The sequence below is a fragment of the Octopus sinensis genome, linkage group LG4 (assembly GCF_006345805.1).
Source record: "Octopus sinensis linkage group LG4, ASM634580v1, whole genome shotgun sequence".
NCBI lineage: Eukaryota > Metazoa > Mollusca > Cephalopoda > Octopoda > Octopodidae > Octopus > Octopus sinensis.
The window spans coordinates 46,448,923-46,468,375 of record NC_043000.1 but is presented as its reverse complement, the minus strand read 5'-3'; the positions used below and the strand labels follow the sequence as shown (position 1 = coordinate 46,468,375).

At 36.9% G+C, this 19,453-nt stretch overlaps 1 non-coding gene across 1 annotated transcript; it reads left to right on the top strand.

Moving 5' to 3' along the window:
* The first annotated feature begins 717 nt into the window (after positions 1-717).
* Positions 718-791, top strand: Trnan-guu. The gene has a single exon. It is a non-coding gene; the product is annotated as a tRNA-Asn (tRNA).
* The last annotated feature ends 18,662 nt before the right edge of the window (positions 792-19,453 follow it).

Below are 19,453 nucleotides of genomic sequence, written 5' to 3'. Positions count from 1 at the left end.
TCCATACTTAACCCTTTCGTTACTGTATTTATTTTGAGATGCTCTGTGTTTCTTTCAATTATTTTAAATATAACAAAGAATTTAGTAAAATAACTTAGTTATCATTAAGCTAGTGTTAGGAACGTAAATTGTGACTAAGGCATGGTGGAATATTTTAATTCAAAACTTATGAAAACAACAAGACTTTACCATAGAGCCAGAGCTGGTTTTGGCCGGGTTAGTAACAAAAGGGTTAAATGCGAATGTTTTATTAGAAAAAACTATACTGAGGCTTGTACCATATAAACTTTGTTTATATTGCTAGCAGGGTGATAAATCCCCACCATCTCCAGCACTGAGACCAACAAATCACATGATTTTGACCCTCTTTGGTTTTAGAAATAAACTGCTAATAATTCAAAAATATTATTTCTCATATTGAGTGTGGTTGTTTTTCTGACTTGTGGCCAAATAACTGACAATTAACGTTCCCCCTTTGTTGTTGACTGCGTTAGAATAGATCACCAAATGGTTTATGTTTTTTAGCTGCTACTGTAGCTGCACACTTGTACATAGTCATGAAAATATTTGCATTACATTCTCTTTATGGATATGGAATTTTTGTTACTCAACCAAGAACATAACCATACTGCCTATTTTTTTCAAGTGCAATAGTGAATATGAAACCAATGGTAAAATTCTTGCCATTTGTATGCCTTAACCAATGATGGATATAATGTCTCTGTGGCGCAATCGGTTAGCGCGTTCGGCTGTTAACCGAAAGGTTGGTGGTTCGAGCCCACCCAGGGATGTGGATCCTGTTTATATTTTTCAAAGGCGGCGAACTAGCAGACACGTTAGCATGCTGGGCGAAATGCATGGTGGTATTTCGTCTACTGTTACATTCTGAGTTCTGAGGGTCGATTAAATAAGTACCAGTTACGCACTGGGGTCGATATAATCGACTTTATCCATTTGTCTGCCCTTGTTTGTCCTCTCTGTGTTTAGTCCCTTGTGGGTAGTAAAGAAATAGGATATACTGCTTGGCAATAAAAGTATATCTTTTCTTTCTTCACTTTTTATTTGCTTCAGTCTTTAGACTGCGTCCATACTGGGGCACCACCTTGAATGATTTATTCAAACAAATAAACCTAGTACATATTTTAAAGCCTGGTACTTATTTTATTGAACCCCTTTGTCATACCACCAGATGACAGAGACTAATCAAGCCAATACAGGCTACCGAGAGGAAAAGAGTGGACAAGCACAAACGCAAACACACACATACACACACATATACGCACACACACACACACACAATTACACACATGTACGTTAGGTTCCTTTCAGCTTCTATCAACTAAATCTACTCTAAAGGCTTCGATTGGCCTGGGAGCTACAGTACATGATGCCCAAAGTTCCACACAATGAGATTTAACCCAAAACACATGGTTGGGAAGCAGAGTTCTCAACCACAAAGCCTTACCTATGCATATATGCACGCATATATATATATATATATATATATATATATATATATCCTATAAGTGCAAGGGCAGCTGTGTGGTAAGTAGCTTGCTTACTGGCTTCTGGTTACCCAGAGTGCATTTAGTTTGTCATTTGTATGCAAGCCGGATGTTTATTTTTTGCTGCTTTGGGGGTACAGATAATGTAGTCAGACTTTAGCGGGTCTGAACTGTCTTCTTCAGAGGAAGAGCTGGTGAAAGCAGTAGAAGGCATGGATGAATGTCTGAAGAAAATGAAGATTTTCACTGAGGCTGTGGAGGTGAAGAGAAGTAAAGTAGACCTGTCAAGAATTAAGGAGCATGGAAAAATGGTGTATTTTGGATTTACTTGCCAGCTCCTGTATTTAGTCATGGCCAGCTTTATGTGGCCTTAAGTTGTACAAGAAGGATGGAAAACTTTAAAATTCTTTTGAAGGAAACAAGCAGTCAAGGGATATTAGTTGCAGATAGATTTTTCACAAAAATTTGAAAATGAGAGAATTATTAATTTAAAAATCTGGTTTTGTCCCTTATTTATATATAAAATACTACAATTAGCCATTATTTTTGACAGCACGGGGCCAGCTAGTATTTAATATAATTTGCAATGTATACTGTGAGTTAACATATCTTGTATATAATGTGTTTTAAATAATGACAAACACTTTCCCACCCCTGCCATCAATACCGGAAATCTCTCTCTTTTTCTTTCCCTCTCTCTCACCAGAAATCTCTCCCTTTCTCTCTTACCTGAAATCTCTTTCTCTCCCACCAGAAATCTTTCGCTTACTGGACATCCAGTTGCCCGTCCCCCTTCTCCTCCTCTATTGGTAATCTTGCTGCCCTCTCCTCTCTCTCCACCTATCCTCAGACTAACTGAACCAGATAGTAGCCCACTTAAATTTTTTCTACAGCATCATTAACGCTTCTCCCACAAGGCTCATAATGCTTATATTTACAATGCTCCAAACACTTTCATATACAATGCTTCCTCACTCCCCACCTCACCAGTAGAGGTAATAACCTTAACAACCCTAACATGTCTGAATGATGGTAGGTTAAAAGCAAGAACAACTATTATGATGCCTGTTACCAAACATTCATGGGATCCTTCTCAGGTATTGAATAACATCTCTCCTTCCTTTGTTACCTCCCATATCCCTTTCCCAGTTTTCAGAGTTGGCACTCTAAATGCAGGCACATTGAAAGGTCTAGTGAGATTGTAGATATGCTTGAACAGAGACGTATTGATGTATGTTGCATACAAGAGGTAAGATGGAGTGGTGCTTCAGCCACAATCCTCACAGTCAAAGTACACAGGTTATAAACTCTTCTGGGAAGGTAATAGTGATTGAACAGGGGGTGTCAGCATAATTCTTGCAGAGAAATGGGTTGATAAGGTCGTAGAGGTAGTGAGGATGTGTGACAGAGTACTTAAACTCAGGCTAGTGTTGCAGAATGGTATAGCTACAATTATCTCTGACTATGCCCCACAAGCTGGCCTACCAAATGAACAGAAGGATCACTTTTATGATATTCTTCTGCAGGCTACTTCAAAGATGAGTGATAATGATCTCATTTTGTGGCTGGAGATTTTAATGGGCATGTCAGACAGCAATCTGTTATCTTCCATGGTGTACATGGGGGCCATGGATTTGGTACCAGAAATGAAGTGGGAACTAGGCTCCTGGAGTTCTGCGATGCAAATAACCTATTGATCTTCAACACCAACTTCAAGAAGCCAGCTAGCCGCTTGATAATCTATCAATCAGGTGACTCCGTTAATCAGATCGATTTCATTCTCACCAGACAGCAGGATGCATGGTTGCTCTTAAATACAAAAACCCTCCCTACTGAAGAATGTTCCCCCCCAACATAGATTAGTTATTAGTGACTTTAGACTCGATGTCAGAAGAATGCCAAAAAACCAAACCAATCTGGAAAAGAGGGAGTTGGAAGCTTAGGAAATCTTCACATATTCAAAGATTTAAGGATATCCTTACAGAGAAATTTGATGATAGGGAGAAGGAGCTACAGCCCTGTGGCATGCAAAAAGCACCCACTACACTCTCGGAGTGGTTGGCATTGGGAAGGGCATCCAGCTGTAGAAACACTGCCAGACCAGATTGGATCCTGGTGCAGTTGCTGGCTCTGCGGACCTCAGTCAAACTTTCCAACCCCTGCCAGCATGGAAAACAGATGTTAATCGATGCTGCTGCTGATGATGATGATCATCATCATCATCAGCAGCAGCATCCTCATATGGGAAGGAATTGTGGTGAGCAGGCAGAATTGTTGGCAAGCTGGGCAAAATGTTTGGCTGCATTTCTTCCAGCTTCAAGTTCTGAGCTCAAATGCCACTAGGGTTAACTTTGCTTTTCATCCTTTCAAGGTAATTACCAATCAAGTACGGGGGGTGGGGTTGATGAAATAGACTTATCCTCCTCCCACAAAAGTTCAGGCTTTGTCCCTATTATGGAAAGGATTATTATATAGAAAGGAGAAAAAGGACAGTATATTGATAGAACCATTTGAGTATCAGACTCAATGCCTCACATTTTCTTCCGATTTATTACATTCATGCTTCATATCCCATCAAGATCTACTTTGCCTCTTATCTTTCAGGCTTGAGGTTCTCAACAATTTTTATCTATGGACTCCTTTGATTACTATTTTATTCTGATGGACTTCCGTAGCCATTCGATACTTCTTTGAAAATTCCTATTTTGTTTTTTACACATTAACTTGTGTAGATTGATCAATGTAAAATGTTAGAGAAGTCGACCTAGCTATTTCTTGCAATCCATACCAATACATATATCTCGACCAAATTTTTATCAGGGGTCCTTAAAACACTATTGCTATCCCCACTTTACTATTTGTTGCATGGACCACCAAAAATCTTATGTGGACCCTCAGAGGCCATATTGACCCTGGTTGAGAACCACTGCTTTAGGTAGCCAATAAAATATATATTTCTTTACTGCCCACAAGGGGCTAAACATAGAGGGGACAAACAAGGACAGACAAAGGGATTAAGTCGATTACATCGACTCCAGTTCGAAACTGGTACTTTATTAATCGACCCCAAAAGGATGAAAGGCAAAGTCGACCTCAGTGGAATTTGAACTCAGAATGTAATGACAGATGAAATACCGCTAAGCATTTCACCCAGCATGCTAACGTTTCTGCCAGCTCACCGCCTTATAAGATATAGCACTAGTGAAGTACTAAGGTTGATTGTAGTGACTAGCCTCCTGCCATTAAAACTACTGGCCTTGCACCTAAATTAGAAACAAGGATATTGAAAAGAGAGAGAGAGGACGTGAGAGATGGTGAAAGAAGGAGAGAGAGAAAGAAAGCCAGAATTATTATTGGAAGTATCATCAGAAAATTTTTAAAAAGAAACGTATGAAGGTAATCAAATAACTATAAATTATTAGGAAAAGTGTTCAGCAATTCTTCTAATAAATATTTTTGTTATTAATAAAATAAAGACAAGTTTTAAAGGAATTGAATTTGACACTGACACCACTCACACTTAATGTCTTTTCATTTTACATGAGAAAAACGAATTAACCGAATGTGACCTAGCAGGAACTTAAAACCAAGGTCACATGGAAATTAACAAGTGTCATGGCTCAGACACATTGAAAGAACCAGTCTTCAGGGATGTTACTATACAGACATTATGAATATTAATTGTGGTGATGATAATTAATATTCCTGCACGACACAAACCAAATACAATTTGAAAGCAAAACAACAACAACAACAACAACAAAATTGTTCTCTTTAATATATAAATTGATTGTATACAATAATTACAAATAGTATTATACCATGTCAGTTGTTTATATTAATCTGCCCAGATTCAAATATATACCTGATATTAATTTCAAATGTCAATTAATAATCAAGCTTCAGGCTTTTAGGATCTAGTGAATGAGACCAGGTCTTCATTTACAAGAAAAAGAAAACAAGCTTTCCAATTAATTCTGAAAATGTGTTTGAGGATATATTATTATTATCATTATTATATTATTATTATTATTATTATTATTATTATTATTATTATTATTATTTTGTATATATATGTCCAATGTGAAGATTGTGTACAAGATGTAATTTCAATATTTTAATTTGCAAAAAAATTTCAATGCTAGAGTGCAATTTTTCTAAAGATTTCTGACAGAAAAGAGTGGTTAGGATTTGAGAAGAATTAGATTAATATAAATGTATACTTTTAAAATTAATATTTTAAAACTTAAAAAGCAAAATATTTTTAGAACAAATTAATTGCAGTGTGATATGTACACATGCATAAACAAATATACACATATATATATGCACATTTTAAAGATGTATTTTTTAAATTTTGTTGTAGACATTTCAATGACTAAATCCAAATTCATATTTATTTTCAATGTTCTCTTTTTTTTAGTGCTTGCTTGTTGATGTTAAATAAAAGTAAAATATTGGACATTAACCAATACAAAATTTCAACTTTTAATTAATTTAAAACCAAAGCAACTTAATATGTAAATGATAATGCAAAGATAAAAAAATCTATTTTGGCATTTTTTCATTGTTTACATCAATATTGAATGCTTTTGTTTATTTTTTTTTCCTCTTTATTTTCTTAATTTTCATCTCACACTTCAACTTTGAAATTACAAGTTCAGGATAACTAGACAATCTGGCGACAATAGAATTTCTTCTCAGAATATTTATGAAGACAGATGGAACATGTAAAAAAAGGAAGAAAAATCTATGATGCTTTATGTTTTATAAAGAAGCAGAAAAATATAAATGACTTTAAACAATTAATTGCTAAATCTTATAAGAAATACTCCTACCTTATTTCATTGGTTAATGGCTGTAATTCAATGTAAAACAAACAGAGAGATCAGATTTTAACATTTGACCACTCATAAGGGGACTGGTTGATTGTATGTATTGGTGTATTCAGACAGTTATCCAACTCTCATGTACTTTTAAAAGCATATATACACGAATACATACATACAAATATACATACATGCATATATACATATACATGTACAAACGTTTTTGTTCTCTTTAATCTTGTTTCTGCATGTCGTTATATTATACGAAGAATTTTCTAAAACTTAGAAAATAATTGAGCATTCATAGACAAAATTATTGGTTAGTAACTTAATAGCACAATACAAATTTTCTTCAGTGCTATATGGAAAGTGGTTTTGAATAACAAGCAGGATGGAAGTTGGTAGGTTTTCTAATATGTAGTATGCTTATTTTAAGGTATATGCAGAGGACTTTTTGTAGATGCGAAAGGGATTAGGTGTTTAGGTGGGCCAAATGTTCAGGGAACAATATGAAATGGAGAAGAAAAAGGAACTTTTGTTTTTTAAATCTTAAAGCAGTGTAGTGAAAATATCTGTGTTAGGAGAGGAGTGCAAGTTTCAGAAATATAAACATGGGGAATGTATGTTGATAGTAAGTCAGTGACAAAGGATGGATAAGGATGAATTGTTGGAGTGTTATGATAATATAAACATTAAGGTCAAGTTTACTTGTCAGTCATACTGGATAAAACAACACAAAAACAAATACCATTGATTCAATACTCCATGTCACTACAAATGTGGCTTTGTGCTAACAGCAAGATATTATTAATATCATCATTAATGTAGGAGTCAGCTTTTCAGACATCATAATAAACTTCTCCTTTATACTCTACATCTCGCCACACCAACTCCTTTGTCTTCATTTCCTCTCATATCACCTTTAACCCTTTTGTTACCAGCCTGGCTGAAACCAGCTCTGGCCCTGAGTACAAATGTCTTGTTTTCATAAATTTTGAATTAAAATCTTCCACCAAACCTTAGTCGCAATTAATGTTCCTAACACTAGCTGAATGATAACTAAGTCATTTTACTAAATTCTTTGTTATATTTAAAGTAATTGAAAGAAACACAGAGCATCTCAAAATAAATGAAGTTACAAAAGGGTTAACCATGTCTTCCTAAAATTCTCTTCCTTTGCTTTTTTCCACAATCATTACCCATGTCTCACTCTCAAAAACCACGGCACTTCTTACACATGCAGCATACAACTTACTTTTTAGCTTCAGTAGTACTCCTCTTCCTGTTAGCTCACAACTCAGTTTCTAGAACTTCTTTCATGTGCATCTCATTCCAGTTATCCTCTCCAAATCTTCACCTTCTCCATTTAACATGCTATCAGAGTAACAACATAAACTCACGCTTTCCATCTTCACACCATTTTCAAAATTAACATTTCCTTTATCTGTAGCTCCATACATACCACATGCTTAAACGTCACTGCCATGTTCATATATAACTACCATGCATTGTTATACTTTCAGTAAATCTGTTTCCTTTGAATACATATTGAGCTATTTAAAGTGTTTGCTCCAACAACCTTCCTGCTCACTGCAAAGGGCTACTTTTCTAATCTTTACATTTTACCATGTGTTTCATCACTTATGATCATCTTCATCTTCCTGATATCCACCAACGTACATTATGCTTTTATACATAATTTTCACCTATTCATTTTCACTTCATCAATAATCTCAGCTATTAACATGAGGACATCTGTTAACATAGTAAACCCTCTGCTATGCTTCAGGTCAGTATCTTCACAGCTACAAAGAGTAGTGGGCCTAGTACAAACCCCTGATGCACTACAACATTTACTTCAACTCGTTACTGTTGTATCCCATATATTGTCATCACTATTTCAACTGCTTATTCCTCTAGTTCTCTCTTTATACCTGTGTTACCTCTTTTCTTGGATCCCAGCCAAAAGCTTTTCCCAGATTAACAAATACAAGAAAGAACTTTCTCTTATCTCTTTACTTTGCTTGTAACTGACTTACAATAAAAATTGCATCTGACATTCCTGTTACCAACATAAGTCCAAACTGCATTTCATGAAACTTCCATTATCTCCTTATCAATTACTTAAAAACACTAATACTGTCATTCCCTGTTCCAGTAGCTTAATCACTCTGTACAAGTCACAGACCAGGGGATCAGAGGAATGAAAGAACCCAACTCCCAAATCACTAGAATATGGTGAATATGGTATTCTTCACCATCAACTTATAGGCTATAACTAAATTCAAGCCATATGTACCATTAACCTTTTGGCAAGCAAACCATCGTCTTAATGACTCAGCTAATTGCCACTATCATTATCATTGATCGAATGAATTGTAATTGCATCTTTTAGTTTCATAATGAATATAGTATATTAACTCAATGTATTCATAGATACTTCACTTTATTATATCACTGAAAAATATTTCCTTTAGATTAATGAAATTAATAATTTAATAATAACAAATAATTTCATAAATGACTAATAATTCAATTATTTATTTAGCAATAGTAAGAGTGTTTTAATAGTCACTCAGTCAACTTCAATTTATCTTTTTAATGTAACATTTCTATTTTTGTACCATTCATTACATCATGTGTTATTCGGATGTAATTTATTATTAAAATATTGGAATATTCATTTCATAGGTAATATTTTACAATGTCTTTTTTTTTTTTTACACGGTCCCAAGAATTTATATTAACAGTCCATGGATTTATTACATAGAAGATTTAATAAATATGTTCCTGCCTTGACATAAAATCCTATAATAGCATCAACATATTACAAAATTTTTCTCATCTGTCAATTTTTAGTTTTTATTCCTCAAAAAAAAAAATCAAGGTTTAAAAAGAAAAAATAACATCCTTGTATTTATTTCCTATCCCATGATATGAAGCATAAAGTTATGAAAAAAACTGACGAAAGCAAAAAACAAAACAATATGCCGAGATGTCTTTGAGTCATTTCTCGCATCCCTGTAAAACTTGAACAAAATCCAATAGCAGATTTTTGAAGCAAGTCACGCTAGGGTTTTCCATAGTTAAACAGTTGTATGCAATCCATAACCAGTGATGTAGTAATCAATAAGATTTATGCAGTCTATACTGTAACATCCAAATGTTTAAAATACATGGTGTACCTAACTTTGACTTCCTTCAGTGAAGGAGGGGGAGGAAGAGGTATGGTGAGGGTGACACTGGGATAGGAGAAAGAGAAATGGAGAGAGATAGAAAGAGAGAGAGAAATAGAGGAAGACAAAAAGAAATTGAGAGAGACAGAAAGAGAGACAGACAGATAGAAAGAATGAGAGGAAAGGAAAAAGGGTGGTAAGAGATTATTCTCAATGATTAAGATATAAATATATATGTTGAGTGTGTTTACAGGATAGAAAGAGAGAGAGAGAGAAAGAGAGAGAGAGAGAGAGTTAGGGTAAGAGAGAGAAAGAATGATATCAGCTATAACTGAGTTAACACTGTTGAAAATACTTGAAAATCACATAACAAGAAAACAAAATTATTCAAACAAATCTCTCTCTCTCGTTCTCTCATTGCAGTTATAATTCATATGAATAGTATGAGAATATTTTGAAAGATTTAGGATATCTGCAAAAATAAGTAGAATGTGTGTGTGTGTGTGGTTAGATAGGTGATCTTTTGCCAATTTTATTCTAAAGTGTATGGATATATGTTGAAGTAAATAAAAAGGTTTCTTTTTTTCATTGTGAATATGCAAGCCATATAAGGCTCTAAATGAAAGTAGAATTTCCTGGATGAGTAGGTGCTTACCGGTAATGTTCATAGATATTAGCCATGCAGTGTGTGTAGGTTGAGTTGTTTACTTCCAGGTGGCACAATTGTAGTATGTGTGTGTGTGTGTATATATATTGATTGTAATCATATATATATATATATATATATATTATATATATATATATATATATATATATAGGCGCAATGGCCTAGTGGTCAGGGCAGCGGACTCGTGGTTGCAGGATCGCGGTTTCGATTCCCAGACTGAGCGAAAACACCTAAAAGCTCGACGAGGCTCCAGCAGGGGGTGGGGTGATCCCTGCTGTACTCTTTCACCACTCTTTCTCCCACTCTTTCTTCTGTTGGCCTGCTCGCTTAGCCAGCGGTGTGGCGTCACTCGAAGGCTAAAACAATGTGAACGCATTGTGACCAGCAATGTGTAACAACATCTGATGGTCTGGTCGGTCATGTGATCACGTGATATATATATATATATGTTTTGGGAACATGGCTAACACTCAAATTGACACCTAAACATTCTGAAATATTCATATTGGAGCTTCTGGCATGACTGCCAAGCAGTACAGCATGTCATTTCCACATTTCTGGCAGAGTGAATTGCATCATGGTGCTGAATGTCTCATAGATGGTGCCCAACTACCCCTACCACGCAGCGTAGTTGACAAGCCCAAAAATAAACAATGCGCATGTGGGAAATCACAATGGTGACAATTTACCCTGTATATATTTATGTATTTCATGTTATTGCACTGTTGGTGATGTCCTGTATCCATATATATGCATGTATATTACATACATGCATACATAATATATATATACGACGGGCTTCTTTCAGTTTCCTTCTACTAAATCCACTCACAAAGCTTTGGTCAGCCTGAAGCTATAATAAACGACACATGCCAAGGTGCCACATATGGGATTGAACCGGGAACCGTGTGGTTGAGAAGTAAGCTTCTTACCACACAGCCACACCTGCATACAAATACAAATAGTATATAATATATATATATATATAATATATATAATATATATATATATATATATAGATGTATATATATATATATGGATATAATATATATAGTATATATATATATATATGTATTAATCTATATATGTATCTATATATATTATGTATATATATATATATGTAATATATATATATGTATATAATATATATGTATATATATATATATTATGGGTTGTATATATATATATATATATGTATATATATATATATATATATTGTGTATATATATTATATATATATGTATATATTATATGGTTTTATAATATATATATATATGTATAGATATATATATGATGTGTCTATATATGTATATATATATATATGTATTATATATATATGTATATATATATAGATATATAAGTATATATATCTAATATATGTATTATATGTATATAATATGTCTATATATATATGTATATGTATATATATACATAACCCTAGGGGTTAGCCATATTGAAATGGCAAAAATACGTCACTATATATATATGATATATATATATATATATGTATATATATATATATATACGTATATATATATATGTAATATATATATATGTATATTATACCCTTAAGACCCAAAATAACGTGGTGGTGGAACAATATTGTGTGACAGGGCTATTAGACAAAAGAAACAGGCTTGGAAGGCCTGGAAGAAGGTGGTAGCAGGGAAGGGTATCAGACTGCCAGAGGGAAGCTAGGAGACAGGTCTATCTAGCCAGAGGGAAGCAGATAAGAGAAAATTTGCCAATGTCCTGCGCGTGAGGATGAAAGACTTGAGGTATTTAGTGTTGCAAGACAGTGTGTGAGAGAGAATCGTGATGTGGTAGGAGAGAAATGTGTTGCATGGAGGATGGTTCACTTGCGCTAAATGAGGATGCAAGAGAGAAGCTTGGAGACGCCACTATGAAAGTTACTGAATGAGGAAAATGAATGGGAAAAAGAGAGTCTGCCGAATGTTGACCCTACAGAGGGACCAGCTATCCGAGTAGTGATAGTTCCGTGGTAGCTAAGGCAATTAGAAGCATGAAGACAGGGAAAGCCCCAGGCCCATCAGGAATTACTGCAGAGATGCTCAAAATATCTGGCAGTGTCGGCTATAACCTAGTCACCCGTATAGTCAACCAGGTGATACACGAAGGAGTCATACCCAATGACTGGTGTAGCAGCATACTAGTCAACTGCTACAAAGGTAAAGGTGATGCCCTAGATACAAATAATTACAGAGGTATCAAGCTGTTGGATCAAGTAATGAAGGTTACGGAGAGGGTCATAGCCCAACTAATTAGAGAGAGAGTTAGTTTAGATGAGATGCAGTTTGGGTTCGTGCCAGGGAAAAGTACCACTGATGCTATATTCTGGTAAGGCAGCTGCAGGAGAAATACCTAGCCAAAGATAAGCCCCTGTACCTGGCTTTCGTTGACATGGAGAAAGCTTTGATAGGGTCCCCGATCCTTATCTGGTGGTCAATGAGGAAACTAGGGATAGATGAATGGCTGGTGAGGACTGTGCAAGCCATGTACAGAGATGCCGTAGTAAGGTTAGGGTTGGCAACATGTACACAGAAGAATTCAAGTAGAGGTTGGGGTCCACCAGGGTTCAGTACTCAGCCCCCTCCTATTTATCATAGTACTCCAGGCAATTACGGAGGAATTCAAGACAGGCTGTCCCTGGGAGCTCCTCTACGCTGACGACCTTGCTCTTATTGCTGAGTCACTATCAGAACTGGAGGAGAAGTTCCAGGTGTGGAAGGAGGGTTTAGAATCAAGGGGCCTTAGAGTCAACCTAGCTAAAACCAAAGTACTAATAAGTAGAAAGGTAGACAATCCACAAATATCTTCAGGAAGATGGCCCTGCTCGATCTGTAGAAAAGGTGTAGGTAGAAACTCTATAAGATGTACCCAGTGTAAGCTATGGACACATAAGAGGTGCAGCAATGTCAAAGGTAGGCTAACTGGGAAGATAGTTTTTGTATGTGGCAGATGCTCGGAGCATTAACCTCCGAAAATCTGCAGAAAACAACTTCCGTCACTTTCCAGGGGGAAAAACTAGAAGTAGTTGATAGCTTCCGTTATCTAGGTGACCAAGTCAGTAGTGGGGGGTGGGTGCGCTGAAAGTGTAACTGCTAGAATAAGAATAGCCTGGGCAAAGTTTAGGGAGCTCTTACCTCTGCTGGTGACTAAAGGCCTCTCGCTCAGAGTAAAAGGCAGACTGTATGATGCGTGTGTACGAACAGCCATGCTACATGGCAGCGAAACATGGGCCGTGACTGCTGAGACATGCGTAGCTCGTGAGGAATGAAGCCAGTATGCTCCGATGGATGTGTAATGTCAGTGTACATACTCGACAGAGCGTTAGCACCTTGAGAGAAATGTTGTACCTAAGAAGCATCAGTTGTGGTGTGCAAGAGAGACGATTGCGCTGGTATGGTCATGTGGCAGAGAATGGATGAAGATAGGTGTGTGAGAAAGTGCCAATCCCTAGCAGTTGAGGGAACCCGTGGAAGAGGTAGACCCAGGAAAACCTGGGACGAGGTGGTGAAGCACGACCTTCGAACTTTAGGCCTCACTGAGGAAATGACCAGAGACCGAGACCTTTGGAAATATTCTGTACGTGAGAAGACCAGGCAGGACAAGTGAGCCCAGCCCACTTATGAATGCCTTTCCTCCCTTGGACACAAAGACCGGTTGAGGCAAGCGAAGTCGATATAGAACCTCATCCGATGACAGACACCCATGCTTGCGAAGACATGTTGGGGCAAGCGAAATCGAAATCGAAACCGAATTGAACCAGCCAGGATCCCTGGCCTGGTGGTACGTAAAAAGCACTATCTGACTCGTGGCCGTGGCACGTAAAATACTCCAATGCGACCGTACGACAGGCACCCATGCCAACCCCATTTGCTTGTGAAGACACATTGTTGGGCAAGCGAAATCGAAATCGAATTGAACCAGCCAGGATCCCTGGTCTGGTGGTACGTAAAAAGCACTATCCGACTCGTGGCCGTGGCACGTAAAATACTCCAATGCGACCGTACGACAGGCACCCATGCCAACCCCCTTTGCTGTGAAGACATGTGGGGCAAGCGAAATCGAAATCGAATTGAACCAGCCAGGATCCCTGGTCTGGTGGTACGTAAAAAGCACTATCCGACTCGTGGCCGATGCCAGCACCGCCTCGACTGGCTTCCGTGCCGGTGGCACATAAAATACACCAATCTGACCGTGGCCGTTGCCAGCCCCGCCTGGCACCTGTGCAGGTGGACGTAAAAAGCACCCACTACACTCACGGAGTGGTTGGCGTTAGGAAGGGCATCCAGCTGTAGAAACATTGCCAGATTAGACTGGAGCCTGGTGCAGCCTTCTGGCTTTCCCAGAACCCCGGTCGAACCGTCCAACCCATGCTAGCATGGAGAACGGACGTAAACGACGATGATGATGATATATATATATATGTATATATATATATATAATATATATTATATATATATATTATATATATATATAATATATATAATATATTACTGGCTTCTAGCAATTTGGGTTTAAATCCTGCTGAAACCAACTTTGACTTTCATTCTCTCTCCTTATCTCTCCATGTCTCTCTCCCCTCTTCCCTCCTCTTCATATCTCCCTCTCCCTCATCTTTCCCTCTCTTCTTCATCCCCTTATCCAATTCTCCCTTTTCCTCCTTCAATCTCTCCCTCCCTCATACTTCCACCCTCTCCTTATCTCTCCCTCTCTCTTCTCCCCACTTCTCTCATTCTGACTTTAAACCCTGCTGAGACCAATTCTTTACATTTTATCCTAACAAGATTGATAGATAAAGAATTTAGCCAGGATTGATGAAGCCTTCCCTGCTTCCAGTTGTTTACATCCTAGATATTCTGTTAGGTCAAGGGTGGCAGGACTTAGAAAATCTCTGTATCTGCTCTTGACTACCTGGGCATTAAAAACCGTTAGCCTACATAATACATACCTTCCGACTTATCTTTGATTGCACTTGGCAGCTGTAGAATTTTCATCCTTCTGATGCAACATGTTACATAAATGCAATTGTTATTGAGTCCTTATCGAACTAATAGACCCAAGCGAATATCACCAATAACATTTAACTTTTACATGCTTCAGCCATTAGAATGTGGCCATGCTGGGGCACCACCTTGATTTTTTTTTTAGTGCTACTTTTTTTTTTAAAACCTGGCACTTATTCTATCATTTTCTTTTTCCAAGTCGCTAAGTTATGGGAACATAAATATCAGTTGTCAAGTGGTAGAGGCAGGGACAAACACAGACACACACACAAAATACATAAATACATACACACACACATATGTATATATATATATATATATATATAGGGGTAAAATATGAAAAACCAACGAAAATGCATATTGCAAATAGAAAAAGGGTATTTATGACAGGTAACAACAAATATATACATTTAGATTGACAAAGGTAGTAGTACGAGTCATAAAAGTCATTATTATGAGATGATTATAAGATGATAATAAAGTAAGAGAACAAAATGAACCAATGGCACTACAACCAGCCAGGAACAGTCTTCGCTACATTTGTGGTACCTGCCAGAGGGAGTGTTTGTCCAGGATAGGACTACACAGCCACAGCAGGAAATGTATCAGGACATGAAATATAAGAGCCGGACTAGACTACAAAAAAAAACAAAAAAAAAAAACATGCGCAACTCCATTGTCTCCCGAGACAGAAAGGATGCCAATACAATACAATTCCCTTTTTCCTGAGCGCCTAATAATAATACTTTAATTGTTCCACCTCTTGTGTTGTTGTTTTTTATGTTTTCCCTTTGGATTAACCTTATATATATATATATATATCTCTATATATAAACTGAATGCTTTTTACCGCTTAGATCGCTTTCAATGCCACTACATCCCCGTCCGATTCGCTCCAAAATTTACAGGACATGTAGAATGAGGTAACGATGCGCCGGGCTACGTTAGAAATCCCTATCTAAAAGGTGTGTTGCTAGGGGCCATCTTCCTCACTCACCCTATCTCCTCCTTTCCCTCTCTTACTCCTCTTCATAACTTCAGAAGTCCACTACGGTTATTTAAAGTATCTGTCACTATCGCTATTTCCTTTTCTTTTTTCACTGACTCTGTTTCCTACCTACTATCACTTCGGCGACGTTCTTTTTAAGTATATGTCTGTCACCAACAAACAACACACGAGCATAGGAAACAAATATATGAATCAGATATTCTTGCGTTCATTTATATGTGTGTGTGTGTGTTCTATATATAAATATGTATATATAATATGTGTGTGTGTGTTCTATATATAAATATGTATATATAATGTATGTGTGTGTGTGTTCTATATATAATATGTATATATAATGTATGTGTGTGTGTGTGTTCTATATATAAATATGTATATATAATGTATGTGTGTGTGTGTTCTATATATAAATATGTATATTAATGTATGTGTGTGTGTGTGTGGTTTCTATATAAATATTGTATATATAATGTATATATACAAAGTGCATATATCTGTATTTATGTATATTAAACTTTTTCATACTTTTTCATAGTTATATATATTTTTAAACAAATTATAAATATAATTTCATAATTTTTATTTTCAATTTAAATAATTTAAAGTTTTCAATTTTATATTTACTAGAAGAGTATCGCCCGGCGTTTGCTCGGGTTTGTAAGGGAAATAACTATATAAGCATTTTTAGTGAGTTTATAGCAAAAAAATAGCAAAAAATGCATTAAAGATGGAATAAAAAATGATAGTAATTTCTTTTTTAAATCGTTGACTCATCGTAGACATTTTTAGAGTTACTTCCCTTATATAATAGCGAAAATGCATTAAAATGGAATAAAAAATGATGGTAATTTTTTTTTAATCGTTGACTCAGTCGTAGACATTTTTAGAGAGTTTACTTCCCTTTAATATGCAAAAATGCATTAAAATGGAATAAAAAATGATGGTAAATTTTTTTTTAAATTGTAGACTCATCGTAGACGCGCGCTAATACCCAGAAGGGCTCAATATGAATCACGACTATAAGATACCCGGTTTTGGTTACACTGCACCGCAAAATGTGGGAGTAGTTAGGAATCTAAATCGTAGGAGACAGACACACAACCTTACTTTTATATATAAAGATTTGTGCAACAACTAAAACATTCGGTTGTGCAATTGTTTGCACAGGAAACCTGCCCTGTGTGGCGGTTTTGCCATTTTTGTGGATCTGTTTCAGCTTTTCTAGCGATTTCTGTTTGGCGACTTCAAGCCATGAAGTCGTTGTTCTAAAAGAACGCTGGTCTCCTTCACAACGCATACTTACGACGTTGATTTCCTTCCCTCTCCATTCCCCACAGCTTCACCGAGGGAGGGAAAAGGGGGAGAAGCAACACAGGTGCAGGCGTGAGCGTGGACGCCAACTCCGCCGCCATCGACACACGAAAAAATATGCATTAAAATGGAATAAAAAATGATGTTAAATTATTTTTAAAATCGTACACTCATCGTAGACGCGCGCTAATCCCAGACGGCTCGATATGAATCACGACTATAAGATACCTGAATTTGGTTAAACTGCACCGCAAAATTTGGGAGTAGTTAGGAATCTAAATCGAAGGGGACAGACACTCACACAACTACAGTTTTATATAATAGATATATTTCTATGTTATTTTTCTTTTTATGTTTTTGTTTTTGGTTTTTCACTGTTTGATTTGCCTATTAGTGGTTTTATCTCTAATTTAATTTATACAGATATATATCTCATTTGTATACATTTGTATATATAATGCGTGCACACACACACATATATATATATACACATATATATATGTGTGCATTACGTAGTCGGTCGATTCACCTGAAAATATGCACACCTATGTTAAAGGTGCTGACAAGTTTGCATCACAACTATTTTGTTCCTCAAATGAAAGGCGTCACCTCTAGACACAAAATTCCTCATCTTATAAAATGTGGCCCCAGTACACCCGAATGAAATCGGGTTAATTAACCAAAATGTGAAAGGGGTCTAAATGGGGCTGGAAGGTGATTAAAATTTCAAAGAGCGGGTGTTTAGGAATTCTCTGTTGCATCAAGCTAAAAATTTGCGCCAGCCTTTTAATCGTAATGTGTTGCCGTCCATGATAAAGAAGTTTTGAAGCTTGCCATGGTGAGTCTACTGTCGTGAGAAAGAATCACTTCAAAAATTGGTGTTTACGAATTTTCTTTTACATCAGTTCAAAATTTACGCCAGCCATTAAACTGTCACTACGTTGCTGTCCGTCGTTAACAAATGCAGCCATGGTGACTCTACTATCCCTCAGATTCTATCCCTTCAAACTTTGGTTTCCAATATTTTATTATTTTTATTCAGCTCGCAAGTTCGTCTGTCCCTTTTGAATGTTAGCGTTTTGCTGTCTGCCTTGAAGCAGACCTTTCCATTGCCACTGCCTCATATTTCTGATTGATCTTTCTAAATATTTTATTTCTCAACTTACTCAAGATCTTCTGTTGTTTATAAATGGGAGAGAGATAGATAAAGATAGAGAGTAAGAGAAAGCGAGGGAGAGTCAGAGAGAAAAGAAAAGTAAGAGAGTGGGAAAGTGAGAGAGAAACAAATACGGAGAGAAACAAATACGGGTTGGGCAGTGTGACCGGGTCTCGGAAGCCAGGAGGCTGCACCAGGCTCCAGTCTGATCTGGCAGTGTTTCTACAGGTGGATGACCTTCCTAACGCCAACCACACTGTGAGTGTAGTGAGTGCTTTTTTCGTGCCGATGGCACTGGTGCCAGGGGGGCTCGCAGTGGCAACGATCGGTTGGTGCTTTTTACGTGCCACCAGCACAGAAGCAAGTCAAGGCGGTGCTGCAATCGGCCACGTTCGGATGGTGCTTTTTACGTGCCACCAGCACAGAAGCAAGTCAAGGCGGTGCTGCAATCGGCCACGTTCGGATGGTGCTTTTTACGTGCTGAAAGGAAGCAACAGAAAGTAACACCCACACTCTTACCCGCGCGTAGAGCGGGTCACCTTCAGCTAGTATATATATATATATATATAAAACTGTAGTTGTGTGAGTGTCTGTCCCCTTCGATTTAGATTCCTAACTACTCCCACATTTTGCGGTGCAGTTTAACCAAATTCAGGTATCTTATAGTCGTGATTCATATCGAGCTTGTCTGGGTATTAGCGCGCATCTACAATGAGTCTACGATTTTAAAAATAATTTAACATAATTTTTTATTCCATTTTAATGCATAT